The sequence below is a fragment of the Capsicum annuum genome, chromosome 11 (genome assembly GCF_002878395.1).
Source record: "Capsicum annuum cultivar UCD-10X-F1 chromosome 11, UCD10Xv1.1, whole genome shotgun sequence".
Lineage (NCBI taxonomy): Eukaryota > Viridiplantae > Streptophyta > Magnoliopsida > Solanales > Solanaceae > Capsicum > Capsicum annuum.
The window spans coordinates 166378410-166396206 of NC_061121.1; the positions used below are offsets into that span (position 1 = coordinate 166378410).

The 17797-nt window shown below is 35.8% G+C and overlaps 2 long non-coding RNA genes and 1 pseudogene across 2 annotated transcripts; 1 reads left to right on the forward strand and 2 right to left on the reverse strand.

Annotated features, from left to right (window-relative positions):
* The first annotated feature begins 8841 nt into the window (after window positions 1-8841).
* Window positions 8842-11365, forward strand: LOC124888919 (annotated as a pseudogene).
* Window positions 11366-14718: 3353 nt separating this feature from the next.
* LOC124888420 lies at window positions 14719-15531 on the reverse strand. Its single transcript, XR_007046533.1, has 4 exons — window positions 15431-15531; window positions 15243-15333; window positions 14842-15141; window positions 14719-14767 (listed from the first exon to the last, which is right to left on the reverse strand). It is a non-coding gene; the product is annotated as an uncharacterized LOC124888420 (long non-coding RNA).
* Window positions 15532-15625: 94 nt separating this feature from the next.
* LOC124888421 lies at window positions 15626-16938 on the reverse strand. The gene is made up of 3 exons (XR_007046534.1): window positions 16844-16938; window positions 15950-16118; window positions 15626-15707 (listed from the first exon to the last, which is right to left on the reverse strand). It is a non-coding gene; the product is annotated as an uncharacterized LOC124888421 (long non-coding RNA).
* Between the last annotated feature and the right edge of the window lie 859 nt (window positions 16939-17797).

Consider the following 17797-nt stretch of genomic DNA (forward strand, 5'->3'; position numbering starts at 1 on the left):
TCTTCTCAATCTTTTAGGGCAGGAATTACACTTTACTTGACATGCTCAAGGCTCAAACTACAAGGGAACTTTGCAGGGTCTTACAATATCTCCCCCTTGGAAACATTCATCCTCGAATGTCGCTAGTTAGACTAGGAACACAGGAAAATAGAGTACACATAGCTGAAGCAATTTGCTAAACGGCTCAAAATCTCACTAAACTCTTGAATACCTCAGAAATTGCAAGACTTATGCAAGAATAGATATATAGTTGAACTTTAGATTAGAAGGGCTGAATTAAGGAAGAATAATACCTTCAGATTGATCTAAATTCGTGGAAAAGAGGTATGGGTACTTAGCGCCCATATTTTCTTCTGTCTCCCAAGTAGCACCCTCAACTAACTGGTTCTGCCATAAAACTTTGACCAAGCGAACCTTTTTGTTCCTTAGTCTACGAATCTGAAAATCTAGGGTCTCAACAGGAATCTCATCGAATGAAAGACTATTCTGAATATCAGTACTCTCTGAGGGATCTACTACAACAGAATCACCAATATGCTTTTTAAGCATGGATACATGAAAAATAGGATGAATGGCTGACAACTCCACAGGCAACTCAACCTCGGGCCAACATAACGAGGACTAAGCTTTCCCTTTTTACCAAACCTCTTCACCCCTTTCATAGGTGAAATCTTCAAGTACATTAGATCACTCACTTCAGACTCAAGATCTCTTCTCCTCACATCGGCATATGACTTTTGATGACTCTGAGTTGTCTTTAAACTCTCTCTAATCAACTTAACTTTCTCCATAGCTTAAAACACTACATCAGGCCCAATCACGGCAGCTTCACCTATTTCAAACCAACCTATGGGTGATCTACATCTTTTGCCATACAAGGTCTCAAATGGTGTCATCTCGATGCTAGCATGGTAACTATTGTTATAGGCAAACTCTATCCATGGCAAATACTTATCCCAACTTTCTTTGAAATCAAGAGAACACGCCCTCAATATGTCTTATAGGGTCTGAATAGTCCTTTCAACCTGACTATCTATCTGCGGATGAAAAGCACAACTCAAAAGAACTTGGGTACCAAGATCCTGCTGAAACGCCCTTCAAAACTGAGAAGTAAATTGTGTACCCCTATCCAAAATGATAGACGAGGGAACTCCGTACAGCCTGACTAACTCCTGGATGTACAATCTAGCATAATCCTCAGTTGTATAAGATGTATGCACGGGAAATAAATGTGCAGACTTAGTCATCCTGTCTACAACCACCGAAATAGAATCATGACAACGACGCAAAAGAGGTAACCCAGTCATGAAATCCATATTCACCACCTCCCACTTCTAAGTGGGTATACTAAACTCTTGCATTATACCCCAGGCATTTGGTGCTCTGCCTTAAACTATTGGCACATTGTACACTTTGCTACAAACCCAGCTATATCCTTCTTCATACCATTCCATAATAGATTTCCCGCAAGTTGTGGTACATCGTGGTAGTGTTAGGATAAATAGAATACTGCATGCCATGCGCTTCATCCATAATCCTTTACCTCAGATCATCAACACACGGGACACACAACCTACCCTACAATTCAACACACTATCTCTCTCTTGGGATAAAACCTCAACCTTTTGGTCCTTAACTGACTCCTTCAGTCTAACCAAACTAGGATCTCGGTCTTGTTTCTTCTTCACTTCCGCAGCTAAGGAGGATTCAGAACTACTTTGCACCAAGGTACTTCCCTCAGCTGAATCAAGAAACCTAACACCTAATCTAGCTAGACAATGCACATCACGAGCTAACTCTTTCTTACCTTCCCCTATATGAGCAACACTACCCATAGACAATCTACTAAGGGCATCCGCCACTACATTGGTCATGCCTGGGTGATACAACACACTCATATCATAGTCTAACAAGTGCAACCACCTCCTCTGCCTAATATTCAACTCCCTTTCAGTAAACACATACTGTAGGCTCTCATGATTAGTAAACACATTAACATGGACACCACAAAGATAGGCCTCCAGATTTTCAAACCAAAGACCACAGTAGCTAACTCAAGATCATAGGTTGGGTAATTCTTTTCATGCGGCTTCAACGTCTAGAGGCATGGGCTATAACCTTACCTCTTTGTATTAACACACAACCCAAACCAACTTTAGAGGCATCACAATACACCACAAAACCATCTGTACCATTAGGCAAAGTCAACATACGGGTTGAAGTAAGTCGAGTCTTCAACTCTTAAAAACTCGTCACAGGAATCTGACCACAGGAACTTAACTTTCTTTTGGGTCAACCAGGTCATAGGAGATGCAATAGAAGAGAAACCTTTAACAAAACAACGGTAGTAACCTGCTAGACCCAAGAAACTTCTAATGTCAAAAGGAGAGATGGTTCTAGGTCAATTTCTTACAGCTTCTATCTTTAGGGGATCAACTCTAATACCTTCGGCTGAAATAATATGACCCAGAAAGGCTACAGAGCTTAGCCAAAATTCACACTTATTAAATTTGGCAAACAACTGGTGATCTCTAAGAGTTTGCAAGATAGTTCTAAGGTGATTTGCATGGTCATTCTCATTACGGTAGTACATAAGGATGTCATCTATAAAGACAATGACAAACATATCAAGATATAGATTGAACACTCGATTTATGAGGTCCATGAAGGCTGCTGGGGCATTTGTTAGCCTGAAAGACATGACTAGAAACTCAAAGTGACCATAGCGGGTTCGGAAGGTTGTCTTTGGAATATCACATCCCTTCACTTTAAGTAGGTGATAGCCGGATCTAAGGTTTATCTTGGAGAAATAACTTGTACCTTGCAACTGATCAAACAGGTCATCAATTCTCGAAAGAGGATACTTATTTTTTACTGTGACCTTGTTAAGATGACGATAGTCAATGCACATACGCAAGGAACTATCTTTATTTCGCACGAATAAAATAGGTTCGCCCCAAGGAGAAATACTGGGCCTTATGAAACCTTTGCCTGAAAGATTTTTGAGTTGCTCTTTCAACTCCTTAAGCTCGGCAGGTTCCATACAGTATGGCAGAATAGAAATAGGCTGAGCGTCGGGAAGAAGGTCAATCTCGAATTCTATCTTTCTATCGGGAGGTACCCCTGGGAGATCTTTCGAAAAAACATTAGAAAACTTATTAACAATATTGACTGACTGGATAGTTGGAGTCTCGAACTTAGTGTCTTTGACTCTAACTAGGTGATAGATGCAAGCTTTAGATATTAGCTTTTTGGCTTTGAGATATGAGATAAAATGACTCTTGGGAGATACTGAACTCCCAAACTACTTAAATACTGGTTCATTAGGAAACTGAAACTTGACCACATGGGTACGACAGTCTATAGATGCATAACAAGAATAAAGTAAATCCATACCCAGAATAAGGTCAAAATCCACCATGTCTAACTTGATCAAATCAGAAAGTATGATTCTTTGAAGAGCAGTAACAAGACAATCTTTATACACTTGTATGGCAATAACTAACTCCCCTACTGGTGTGGAGACTAGGAAAGGCTCAGGAATCTTTTTGAGACTTATTTTGAAATCCACAGCCACAAGTGGGGTCACATATGAGAGACTTGACCCGGGGTCCAACAACACACAAACATCAAGAAAAAAGACACAAAACATACCAATAACAATATCAGTAGAGTCCTCCTGCTCCTGATGGGATGGTAAGGCATAGAATCTGTTCTGGCACTGACTACTAGTAATGCTAGATAAAGTGCCCTGAGCATGGGCGGAAAGGGGTACAGGAGCTGGTGCACTAGTATTTTGTGTCTGAGGTCGGGCATCTCTATTCCCCTGCCTAGCATGTGGACAATCTCTAAGTCTGGGGCCCTTCTTTTCATAACCAAAACAACCCTTCAAATCTGCGAAACACTCACCGGGATGATCCCTACCACACTTAGCACAAGGAGGATAGTGGGGCCTGTTACTAACACTGTTCTTTGACCTAGAAATAAAAGACCTACCCCCTTGCTCCTGCCTGTCTCTAGGCATGAGAGCACTAGCTGATGAACGCGCGGGAATAGATGAACGTCTCTAAATCTGAGGAAGGTTCCCTCCATAGAACCTAGGCTAGCTATACTCATGCTGCTCAGATCTAGCCCTCTTGTTACCCCTCACTCTATCTCTCTCCTTTATCTTATCTGCCTCTATTCGCTATACATGTATCATTAACCTAGCAAGATCCATATCCCTATACAGCATCACAGTCCTACACTCCTTCAAAACTAAACCAGAAACACCTATCATGAATTTACTTATACTAGCTTGGATGTCAGAAATCAAATCAAGAGCATACTTGGCCAACTGGTTGAACTTCAAGCAGTACTCCTTAATAGTCGTGGATCCCTACCTCAAGTTCATAAATCTTCAATCTTTACTTCCCTCATCTCAAGCAGAAAAAACATGTCCAAGAATGCATCTTGGAACACCTGCCAAGTCATAGAAGCAGCATCCTTACCTCTAAACTTCCTCTATAATACAACCCAGTCATAAGCTAAGTCCTTTAACCTGTAAGACGCCAACTCGACACATAAAGCATGCATCACTTGTGTGATCTTTCTCACCTCCTCAAGGTACAACTGTGGGTCTTCACCTGCCTTAGACCCATAAAACTCTGGCGTATTCATCCGCATGAAATCACGGATCCTAGAAGTAGCTGCATCACCTCCCTACAAATTTGCAACTATAGCCTGGTTATTAGCCAGAATATTAGCAGTGATTGCATGGGCTAATTCCTCAAAGGCCGCCCAAAACTTAGTATGACACATAGTCTCAATTAAATGATCAACAGGTAGGGATCTCATCATCATTTCTGTGGGCATTCACTCTTCAGAGAGACATTTTCTAAAATAGGAGAGCATAAATTATTAGATGAGAGGGATAACTGCAGGCACGATGGGATCTAAAAGAAAGAAATAACTTTTTCCTAAAATGTCTTGTAGCCTCCTGCTCATAGATGTGGCTCGCTATACACCGATGATCAAGACTCTACCCAATGCGGCATGTCAAACTCCCTAGGACTCCTTTAAAACCTTAGGCTCTGATACCAAGTTTGTAATGACCCAAAATCACCTCCCAGGATGTCACATGGTGCTTAGGGCTACAAGTAGACCCAAGCTAACCCTTTCAGCTTATCACTTCTCATAATGACTCATTCAAGAAGGAATATACAAAATACTGGCACTGTCATATCAAATAAAAAGAAATACGAAGATAATACTCAGTTTAAACGACCACAATACTGGAAATCTCAACACAACTACAGTCTGATAACTAATCAGACAAAACGTCTACTACTCTATGAACTCGAGAGCTGTTGGGACAGGTCCCCAACTGACTTAAACTAAACTAAAAAAATTAACATAAACACTTAAATACTAAAATGTCTGAAGATAGGTCCTCGAACCATGAGGATTCATCACTGGAGAAATGTAGATAAAGGTACTCGGGAATCACTGATGAGGCTAGGACTGAGCACCTGAACCTACATTATAAGATAATGTAGCACATAGACATATATGTGGATCAGCACTTAGAAATGACTGATTATATAGGGGTGTATGCATTTACATAAAATAATATCAATACCCTTTAATCAAATCATGCATGCAATAGAAATGACTCACATGGCTTGACTAAGTCAAATGTAAAGCCCATAAATAATGTATGATGAAGTATGTGACACAAATCTCGTGAGTCATTATACTTTTGCTTTAAAATCTATACTCTTCTTTTATTCTCATTACTCGTAGGCTGAAGGAAACTTTAAACAATACTTTCAACTCATGCATATCTCATGGGGAGTAAAACTTCTTTAATGCTCAAGAACTTACAACTATTTTGAACTCAAACACTTGGAACTCGGAATCATATAACTTTGGTTTTAAAACCGGTGATCAACTCGTATTAGTAGAGAAAACTACTTCCTTCTTTGGAAAATACTCAAAGCAGTTCATTCATTTTCGAATTTATATATGATTAATCATGTTTTAAATATTATTTTGAACTTGTGGCTTCATGGGTACGGTGCATGAACTAGGAAATTGTGATTTTTACAAACTTATGACTTTTGAAGTAGTTATTAACCCAACCCCATAGTGTAAAATTGGTTTTGAGTTATGAGAAATGTGAAAATTTATAAAATTAAACTAGTCTTGAACTATTACATGATATAAAAAGATATTTGAAACACAATGGTCTGAATTAATGAACAAAGGGAGTTGTTTTCCCCAAGTTAATGTAAATTATTTTTGCATGTTGTTGTTACCTTGCAAATGTAGTTGGTATGAAGATACCAACAATGTATGCCTTATTGTGAAATATAGTTCATGAATAAGATTGTGTGATAAATATTTAATTGGGTTCTAATAAGGGTTGTGTAGTTGAGTCATGAAATAGAGGTCTGGGCTACCGATACTGAAAATCATGTTTGCCGATGTGGGGCTCAAAGTGACCAGGAAGGTTCGAGTCTCCCTCATTATTATTTCATAATTAGGGAGGTTCGAGTCCCCCGTAAATCATTACATGATCGGGTGCTTAAGTCACCTTAGTATATGATTTGGAGGTTCGAGTCCCCTATGGACATATATGAGATTATTCTCCGGTTCGTATGACTACACACACTAGGTCCCAACCAGGGGTGAGAGTTGGGGCCCATATAGCCCGTGGGTATATGTTATGATGGTTGAGCTACACAATCCCGGGTAAAGTTTTGAAACATATGTTAAGCCTTGTTTTTTATCCCGGTATATGATATATATATATATAATGTGTGTGTGTGTTTATGGATTTGATTATGTGCATTGATTTTGAATGATTTTGAACTATTTATCATGTCATTTTGTTAACTTTATCCTCGAGTTACATGCTATCTTTCACCCCGCTAACCGTCTTCAGACGTTGTATCGCCATGCGATGCAGGAATTGGTCATACTTCTACTCCTCCTACTTAGTGATTAGGATTTGAGATTAGCTCGTGAGTTGACATCAAAGTGGTGAGCTTCCATATATTGGAAGTCTACATTTTATGTTTTGTTCTTTTATGTCTCAGACTATTTAGACTTGTTTTGGCTATATGTATTCAGTTTTGATTTTTTGTTTAGAAGGCTTTGTTGGATTACTGTGGTTATTGGGCGGCGACGGTTGGTTGTTTGGCTGGTCATAGATTGTCGGTTATAGATATCTATTAAAAATCTTCTTAATCTATTGGACGTTATCTTATTTTATGTTCGGAATTTATCAGACATTGAAATATGTTGTGTTTGGTTTAGTTAGGTGCAGGGGAAAATTATTGATCCATGTGAGACTTGAGATGCCTATCACGGTCAGGCCTTGGTTCGGATCGTGACAGATTGTGATTGAAACAATATATTCAGCAAAAAAATAATTGTTGATGAAGATGAAAAAGAAACGGGGGTGTTTAAAAATGAGAAAAAGGGTTTAAAGAGAGATTTAGGGTGTGATTGATATCAATTATTAACTGTTAACTATTTTTAAGGAAGGAATATTGATTTTTAGTTATATTAAATCTGTATTTTCCATTTTTGTGTTGATTTTTATCTGATTTTTTAAAGAAAATACTTTTTCTTAAAAAAATAAGTTGCTAGAACTTGCAAACTAAAAAGTTTTGCTATAACTTACAATAAATGATCTAATCTTGTATATTTAGGTTATTTTTCCTTTTTTTTTAATCTTGAAATATATATACATATAGTTCATTGATTAGATAATTTTCTTTTCTCTCTCCTTGGGAATATCTTTTCTTGTTGCATTGTATATATTGACGTAGCATATCATCAATATAGTCAAATCAGATAAAAGTAATATACTTGCTGACTTCATTCACCTCGTGATGAGTCTAACCACCCAAAACAAATAACTATACATTAATCACAAAAATAATTAGGTTTTGCAATATAAATCATCTAGTTTAGCGTACGTGTTGCACGCGTGCATCACGCAATCATTTTAAGATATATAAGTTATTGAAAACTAATAATTAACTTTAAACAATATATAATATTTGAATAATATAAATTATTGAAAGAAGCAATTAACTTTAAACAACATATAATATTGATAAATTTATAACTTGAAGGAATTTTAAGCCAACAAAAATAACCGAGAGAAGTACTCTTCCTCCATCTAAGTTACTGATAAAAAATATAATCTAATACTAATATCATATAAATCAGTTATGCTTACCTTCTCTAAACTCAAGTCTTGAGAGTATAGGAAGATGAAATAATCTTGAAGCTTCAAGCTCAAAAATATGTCTTAAATAAACTAACTTGATAGTTTTTTAAAATGACTCAAAAATTTTCGTAAAGAAAAGTTATATTCCCACATTAATTATAACTATATGCGGAAGCCCGTGCAAGTACGGGCCCAACAACAACAATATTTCAAGGAAGACGTTGCGTAGTAAAACTAATAACATGGAAGTTTTGTATATTAAGGTGTGATTGTTACATCAAAGCGCAAAAGCAAGCTATTAACATGTAGGTTTTATACATTAAAGTGTGATTATTACATAAAAACACAAAAACTTTGTTTATGCAGCCTGACTCTGTGATGTTGGTATAGCCAACCAAAATTCCTTTGTATATGCCATACCATGTGATGAAGCTGGTAAAGGCCACCAAAATGTAGTTGTAGTGAGCTGTGACAGAAAGTTCAAAGAATAAGAGGAGGAAGATCATTGTAGTTAGTTGAATGTATTGAGCATATATATAGATAATTTAATAAAAGAAGAGGATGAATGTTGTACTGACCTACTAAGATTGACATGTAAATGATGGAAAAAAAATATCATTTTTCTGCAACTATACATATTTTAAAAAAATTTCACTTGGGTAGAATAGTTGAAAGTAGTTGTTCAAATTTTCTGTAATGTACATGTTATTACAACATTTAACTGATCAGAATATAATTGACAAGCACAGGAAAATTACAGATACATATAATTAAGCAATATAGCAATAACCCCATAGTGGATAATCATATTTCAGGTTAAGAACCTCAAGATATCGAAAGGGTTGACCAAAAAATATATAAAGATTGAAACTTTTGCACAATATTTAAGAATTTGCATGCAATAAGTGATTCTATTGCAGGTTCAAAACCTTTGTGAAACTAAAAGATATATAGCTTAAGATTGAAAGTTTAGCATGCTAATTGAAAAGCGAGATATTCCATAATTATTCAACAATTTACATGCCCCAGGTGACCAAATTCAAGTTCAAACTTCTTCGGAATAACCCCTAATAAAAATGAGAAAGGGTTATATAACTATAGCTAGCAAACAAAGCCTAAAGAAAGTTGATAACTAAGGAATATGTTGTAAATATGCTTCAATAAAAGATTGAAACAATGACAGTTATATATACTAATAAAATAAGTTTTTTTTTGTTTTAAGCTAGCATGTAAGTATATGTTATGTGGAGAAGATGATAAGTACCTCGTCAATTTAATAAAGATATGAAAACTAATTTGAAGGTAGTGATTATTTAAAAAAATGTGGGAAGAAAATAGTGGTGTTCTTGCAATGAACATAATTAATCCAATTAGTATCAAACCCGTTATAATTAGCCCTACTAATATCAACCCAAATCTTCAAAGTACAAATTCATAAGCGAAGGAATTTAGATATACAGAACAAGGTAGGCATAATTAAGTCACATAATAGCTAGCCCACAGTAGTAAAATCAACTTTGAAAGTATCGGTACCTTTTAACTCTTTTTCACTGGGGTGGGTGGGTCAATTTTCTGCCTTACCTGGTTCCTCGAGAGAAAGTGGGGTTTCAGTAAAGGAGGTGATAGCCAGCATACCAGTTTTTTGATGAGGAAATATGAATAATGACTTTTGTTGTTGGAGATTAAACAATTTATGAGCGAGCAGCAGCTGATTTATGCGGGCAATACACAGCTGTTGTTGCTAAGTAGAAAAGGAAAAAGACACCACGATAAATAAAAATTTGTCTAATGTTAGGGGTTTTATTTACTGAGAACCAAATTTTAAGGAAATGAGTTTTTCCTGTTGTTAATTATATGTATATGTGTACTTGGATAGAAATCCGTTCATATATTTGTTCGGCAGTTAAGGACAACATTCTTTCACAAGTGTTTTTGAGATCATTACCATAACTATATCGCTAGCATCCATGATGTTAACCTCAAAGTGGCACCTGTGATTAACAGAGAAGCGTAAATGAAGTGAATCAGTGCAAAAATATTCAGTAGGAGTTTAAAATAGAGAATAGAATATTTAGTAGTCCTGGAAATAAAGTGCAGAAGTTGTCTATCTATTTTCAGTCTGCATGTACTTAACTCAGGTAATCGTAAACACATATTGTAAGAGAACAAAACAAAGGTCACATCAAATTCAGTGCATGCTTGCCCGAGCCTCCCATGTTGCTGATTCCAAATTATAAGGCTCAGCAAAGGTTAGTACATTGCCCCCTGAGTCATACCCGCTTGCTAGAATCTCGAGGAGGCATATAGGTGTATTTGCCTTCATCCCCGATCTTTAGCTTTTAAAAAAAAAAAATGGTGTGCAGACCATCTTTTGTGAAGCTCGACTAAATTTAAGGGACAATTTTCAGCTCCCCACCAACATTAGATATTAGGTAACTCCCTCAAATGTAGAGTTCTCTAATATGATATTAACTTTATCAGTGTAAAAGTCAAAAACTAAATGGGGCTTTAAGGCAACGGTAAAGTTATCTTCATGGTAGATTGTCTTACATAAAATAGTTAGCCATCTGACAGAGAAAACTCAGGTAGGTAGTTGCTATTAACCAAAGTACCTGAACAATATGGAATACAACATGAAAACAAATACTGAGCAGAAACTACCAGATAAACAAAAGCCAAGGAAGGTGTTAGGAATGACACCAAACTACAACCTTTGTGAAAAAACTTTGCTCTCCGACAAGCGCATTACCAGCGGTGACATAACAACACTGGCGCTAATCATGGTGGATGCCAACAAAGTGAAGGTGAATCAAGCACTAGTAGTCATCTCGATGTTCCGTAGTTCGAGTCCTCCGAAAGCATGGAGAGTTCCTTTAAAGGAATGTGTTTTGTCATTTAAGGTAATTTTGACAGTAAGTTTGGCTGAAGCATTTAAAGCCTTGACTAAAGGGAACTCATAATTTGCTGAAGATGGTATGGTTAGATATTTTGGACTGTCTCAGGATTGTAAAAAGAATTTCGAAAGAAGTATTTCACCTTTTTCTCGTTTGAACACTATAGTACATGAGCTTTCTGGTATAGGTAGAGCAATTATTAGGAATTTATTATGATGCAATATTCAGTAGGAGGTGACAAGTTCAAGTCAGAGAAACAGCTTTCAATATATATATTCATACATATATCATTTGGCCTATTCAAATGTTACACTATATTATTGAAGTTTGTAATAAACAAATTAATTGAGTATAAAGAAGTTAGTACACGAAAGATCATCATAAATAAGAATTCCACATACTTACATGATCAGACAACACAGGTCATCGTTGATCTGGTATGGACAGTGACAACTATCTCAAGAAAGTATTTTCCTATCACTTATTTTGGATTTCCAGTGTTCGATGAAAGAAAGAGGCATGTACATTACAAGGAGATAATTGATAAAGTCTAGAATAACTTAAGCTCATGAATAGGGAAATTAGTAACAGTAGAAGGGGGAACTACAGAGACAAAATATGTTCTATTTACAAAGAATGGCTATGCACTTGTTATAAGCAAGTGACCCCATTGATGGAGTACTATTTCAAGTGCATTAATTATTTGTCAAGTTATTATGGAGTTTTCTATGGAAATTCCAGTAAACACTTAGCTAGATGACCACTTTATGCCACTTATAAGTATAAGTGAGGGCTGAGATTGCGATGTTTGTATGGTACTTGAAAGGCACGATTAGAAATGTAAGAACATATTTTATGTTATTCTTGCTATTGTACTTAAGGAATTAGACAAGCAATAAGTAAACATCAGATAAGTGTGAAGGCGGGTGGAGTCGTATAGATATCCCTTGAAGCTTGATTGATAAAAGTTAGCAATGATGAAGGGGAAGTTCTGGGGAACTTTGTATATAAGATTAGAATGGTGATATCATACATGCACAAGATAGATAACTGTACACCTGATGATCCTCAGACCAAATAGAGTTTCTGGTCAATCAGTAACAATGTTGGTGTAATGTAGGTAATTTATAAGGGAAGGTGGATATTGTTCAGTGTAGCCTAAAAACGAAAAGCAACCATGTACATGATATCAGCTTCTAAAAATGCCTTTCAAAATGAGGATATCTAGGAATAAACACATGACATTTTTTTGTAGACCTATTTTCTTGTCTTACATCATGCCAAGTACAACATTGATCTTAGTGAATTATATGTCTTCATTTGATTAGTACTATCAATATCCTATATGAACTATATCAGCTCACATTGTATCTTGGATTCTATCCTAAGTTAAACTTAAAATATGTAAGTCCTAAATAATGGTATTACACCCTAGTTCAACCCAAAGACTTACTTGCCTGAACTTGTTAAAGTTGCTTTTGACTTGGTGAAAAGAAACTTTAAATTGTCTATATTTAAAATTTACCATACTCAATACACTGAGTTTATAGGAACTCAGTTGTTAGTGTTTCAACATAAAATATCATTTGACTGGAAACCTTAGCAGTGTATTATGATACTAACTACTAGGCATTTTTAATACTTACAGTGGCATTTGAGCTAATACATAATCTAGGTGAAGTCTTTAACGTATTTTCCTTCTCTATATGGGCGTATGTAATGCCTTCCATTGATAACTAACATTTCAAGTCTAGCTCAAGTTTCTTATAGCACATCTGCATCAAACGATCTAGTGTCTCTTCGCTCTAAATGACTCTCTGGTATCCTAGACCAAATCATGAAAGTTTCTATAATTGACCATACTTTTAAGACGCGGATCAAAACCTACAATAGAGCGAGTATCTTAGTAGCTCATTTGGTTGCATTCTTCACGTCTAAAATTCCATAACCCTGAGGACATATTGCTTATATTAATCTTCTATAATTTCTAGATTGGGTTAGGCCATATTGTTTTTCCTCTGTTTCATCGCTATTCTTATTCCGTTTAACTTAGTTTCTCTTGTAATTTCTTTATCCCTTTTATGTCTTTTCTCTATTTGATCGTTATGTTTTCGTCTACTAATATCATTAATGGACACTCTAAGAAATCTGAACAAACCTGCAGATCCTAATGGACTAAATTTAGTGTGAGATACATACATAGGAGAAGAAGAAGCTTAGCAATGAACATAAGGATTAGATTGAAATATCTTTTTACCTTTTCATTTCATCAACATAAACAGGTTGTGTTTGGAAACTGTTCTGCTGCCACTATTCCAGAACATAATCACGTCAATCTTTTTTGCGAAACTATAGCATGTACGTAAACCTTACCTCTATCTTGTTGAGATAAAGAGGTCATTGTCGAAAAAGTGCTAAGCTTTCCTTCTTTGAGATCAGCAGAAAGAAAATTCAGAAATGCCAAAAATAGGACAACACACAAACTCTTTCAAGGTTTACCATAGATGGCAGGGAAAAGAAAATGCATAATAGAGTGTCTATATGATAACGGAGTAGTAATAGTTACCTGGGAACCAATTGTTGTAAGCAGGAAAAAGTTCCAACAACTACGAATTCTTGTATTACCAAAATATAGGAAGTAAAGGTTGGCTTTATGAATTTCCCTATTCATTCTTTAGCTTTTTTTTATAAAGGCGATGTCTAGACCATCTTCTGTGCAGCTCGACTAAATTCAAGGGACACTTTTAGGCTCCCCACCAACATAAGAAATTACATAACTCCCTCAAATGTAATGTTCTCTAATACGATGTCAAGTTTATCTGACTGAAGGGGGCTTTAAGACAACGGTAAAGGTATCTTCACAATAGATTGTCTTTCATAAAATAGTTGGTCATTTTCTTAGATGTAGAGAAGCGAGGCTAACACAAAAAGCTCAGATAGGTAATTGGTGTCAACCAAAGCGCCTAAATAATATGGAATACAAGAAGAAAATAAATACTGAGCTGAAACTACCAGATAAACAAAAGCTGAGGAAGGTGTTAGAAATGAGACATTGGCAATGGTCTGAAAGATTAGTAACTCGTAAAAACTACAATGTTATCTTTTTCCCTCAAAAAAGTGCTAAGATGCCTTTCTTTGAGATCAGCAGAAAGAAAATTCAAAAATCCCCAAAACAGGACAGTAGATGCACTTGTTCAAGGTTTAGCATATGGTAGTTGTAATAGTTACCTGGGAACCAATTGTTGCTCTAGCTTGCAGTAGAAGCATCGAACCATTTTTTTAGTTTTAGGGCACACAAACTAACTGCAATTCAAACACGCAAGCAGGTAAAATAGTTGAGGACATTCAGGGAGTGATAATCTGGCTTCCACGGGGAAACTTTGTACCTGTAGTGTTAATGTAGAATAATGTTAGAAACTTCTTCGACCTCACTAGTTGTACTCTGCGATACAGCTTTAGTTGGGTAAGAAAATAATTACTATATGTATAGGTTATGGTATGGGATAAACTAACCGTAGATAACAACTCTGGAATGGTGGCTATAGCTAGCACTTGATCTTTAATTGGTGCAAGATTTAGTGAGGATGATGATGATGATGAGCTTCTTAAAGTGTAAGACAACAACATTCGCTCGTTGTGCTTCACCCTGGAGAAGGTTAGGTGAAACAATAAAAATATGTTTTGCATAGTCGTACGAAGAGGGAACATATCAGTGTATACCAGTTTGTCAGTGTAGTAGCCTGCACATACTGAGGATTTGTTGAGATTGTCGACTGATATCTTGTTGCTAGTCTTAGAGCTGCGTATGTGAAAGAGAGGAAAGCTTTTTTAATTCAATATAGAGAAACAAAAAGTAAAAAGAAGAGTTGCAGAAGATGGGCTAATGAATATACCACCACAGAATTCAATAACGCCTTACATCTCGCAAAAATGACAGGGTACTCATGTAGATGGTATAGTAATTCAGCTCCTTCATTGTCGGCTAGATCACCCCATATAGTAAATAGGAAAGGTTTCTTGCTGGTGGAAATAATAGATGCAAAAATTATTATAGTGAAACCATGTTTTAACAAGGAAATAGAATGGTTGGTGAAGTAGTTGTTGGTACGCGAGTAACTCACCTCTAGTGTATGACAATTGCTTTCTGAAAATGCTTGCTTTGGTCAGTTGTATATTGAATGGCGCTACAATTAACTACTACTGCCAATAAGTCTGGAGTAATTAAGATTAACATGTTAACAGTTAATTTGATTAGTAGGGGCTAGTTAGTTGACGGGAAAAGGAGTCAGAATGTAAGATGGATGTTTACCAAATTCGACACCTAGACTTTATTGTTCGATAGCTGAGAAAGACAGTGTATCCAATTTTATTGGAGCAGGCAGGGGTGCCTCCAATCCGTTGTTATTGGTAATCGCCTCAACGATTGTGTATCTGTCAGCCACCCATTTGTACGTACTAGCTCGTATTGAGTAACTATGAGGCTCTCTAACTTTTAGACACGACACCAAATATGCCTCGAAAAGGCCAAAAAAATTCTCGTACTTGGGAATGTCATCGTCGTAGAGTATTATAGAAGCCTCTTGTTCCTGTAGTCAAGTAAAAGGGAACAAATTGTACATGTGCGGGAACAATGTAAGAAGTTCTTAGAATTTCCGTTGTTCTCTTGATGAGGCTACAATTTGATTTTTTTGAATTTCTTAGGTCGCTGAAGTTATTAATTTTGCAACGGTAACAAATGTTGTGTACATTATGAGATTGTTGGAGGTAATAAATTTCAGGATATGAACTTTGGTTTTCAAGGAAAGTAGAGGTAGAGAGACAAGCTGACACTTTCATCCTGTACAAGTATTGTCTGGAAATGCACGGAAGAGTTGCTGCTTTTGCAAGGCCGAAACTTGTCTACTACCTGTACTTTACAGGTCCAGTCTGTAGTTTCTGTTGTGATTGCGTCCATGGGGAGCCTTTGATTCATTACGTTGGTCTCTGTTTCATTATTACTGGGAAGGTGTACATGAAACATAAACATATGTGATAAGAGCTTTGTTAAAATACAAAGAACCAACCAATAAATCGCCTATAGCAAATAATGGGTGAAACCAAAAGTTAAATATTGCCTGCTCAACAGGAAAGAACAAGTTATAGACCTTTTAAATCTTCACAAACAACCGATCATGTAATCTGCCATCTGAGGATTAACGGAAACCTATGTTGGTCGGACTCTAAAAAAATGTCATAGGGCCATGCCGGATTCCTCAAAAGTAGTGCATCTTTGAAGGATCTCGACATATGCTACAACATTTTTAGAGAAAATCCCAGCAACTCAGAGAAGAAATTCTCTTAGCTTTGTAAGATCAGCTTTATAACTATTATTTATAGAATAAAAACAACTAACATCTGGAATTAAATACTTTTGATGCACATAAATAATCTCATAGCCAACTAAAGCAATATCTTGTTCTGTGGGCATTGATAAATTCAAAGGGAAGCTCACAGCAAGCTACAGTTGAATGTATTCATGCAATTTTGTGAAATTATAAATCATGAATTTTTTAGGGTAACAGTAGATTAGCAACAACTATCTTTTGTTTAGACGGGTAACATTTTATTTGCAACAATTCCATTTTCACACAAGCAAGATAACTTTTCCTTTTTTCCTCTCAAAAATTCTCACACAATCCATGCAGACTCGCAAAGAAGAACAAAATCAACAACTAAGACCTACACTATGTAAATTGAAGATCTGGGAACAACAACAACTGAAGAAGAGGATTCTCAAAATCAACTTTGTCAAATCTTTCATGAAAATGAACAATATCAGAGGGCAACTGTTGTATTTATCATCATTGAAATACACGTGTAGCAACAACAATACCAAATGACTTATTTTCTTTTGTCTTTGTCATCCTAAGAATACACGTGTAGCAACAGCCATAGAAAATCACTTATTAACAGCTAATATTGGTAATAATGGAAATGGCCCTTGAGAAGCTACCCGAAATGACGAAAATAACCCTTTAAAGCTGGTAGGTGGAGGTTGTCCTGCCAGCTTTCACATGCCTGGTTTGAAGACTTGTTCACCACTTATATATATATTAGTAATACATAAACCGTTATGACAATTAACATGATCACCCCTTCATTGTCTAGCATTTAAATCTTATCGGTCAAACTCCATGGACTAATTAAAGTCCCAAAAAAAGAACTCCATTATATTAAATTTATTTAAAATTTCAACATTAAGTCTTAAATATTAGGATAATATAAAAGGACAATTATTTGAGAAAAATAGTAAGCTACAATTTTTTCTATTGTAAGGGGGATTATTTATATAAGAAATATCTTTTCAATTAATTTTAAAGTTTTGATATTAGAATAATAATTGCAACTTATAGCATTTTTCACATAGTTTCGATCATCTAATTATAAATTTAAAATATTGCATTAATCTAATAAAAAGAAATGGAGTAAGTAATTGACAGTTTTGTCCATTTTGAATACTATTACGAAGGGTAAAAGAGTTTTCTCCTAATCTATCTTTACTAGTTAACTTGATCGCGCTCTGTGCAATCATATATATCTTTTTTCAAATTTATTTATATATAAAAGATAAAACTTATATTATAAACAACAAAAAAAAAAAGATATACGCATAAGAAATGCAAATGAAAAAAAAATA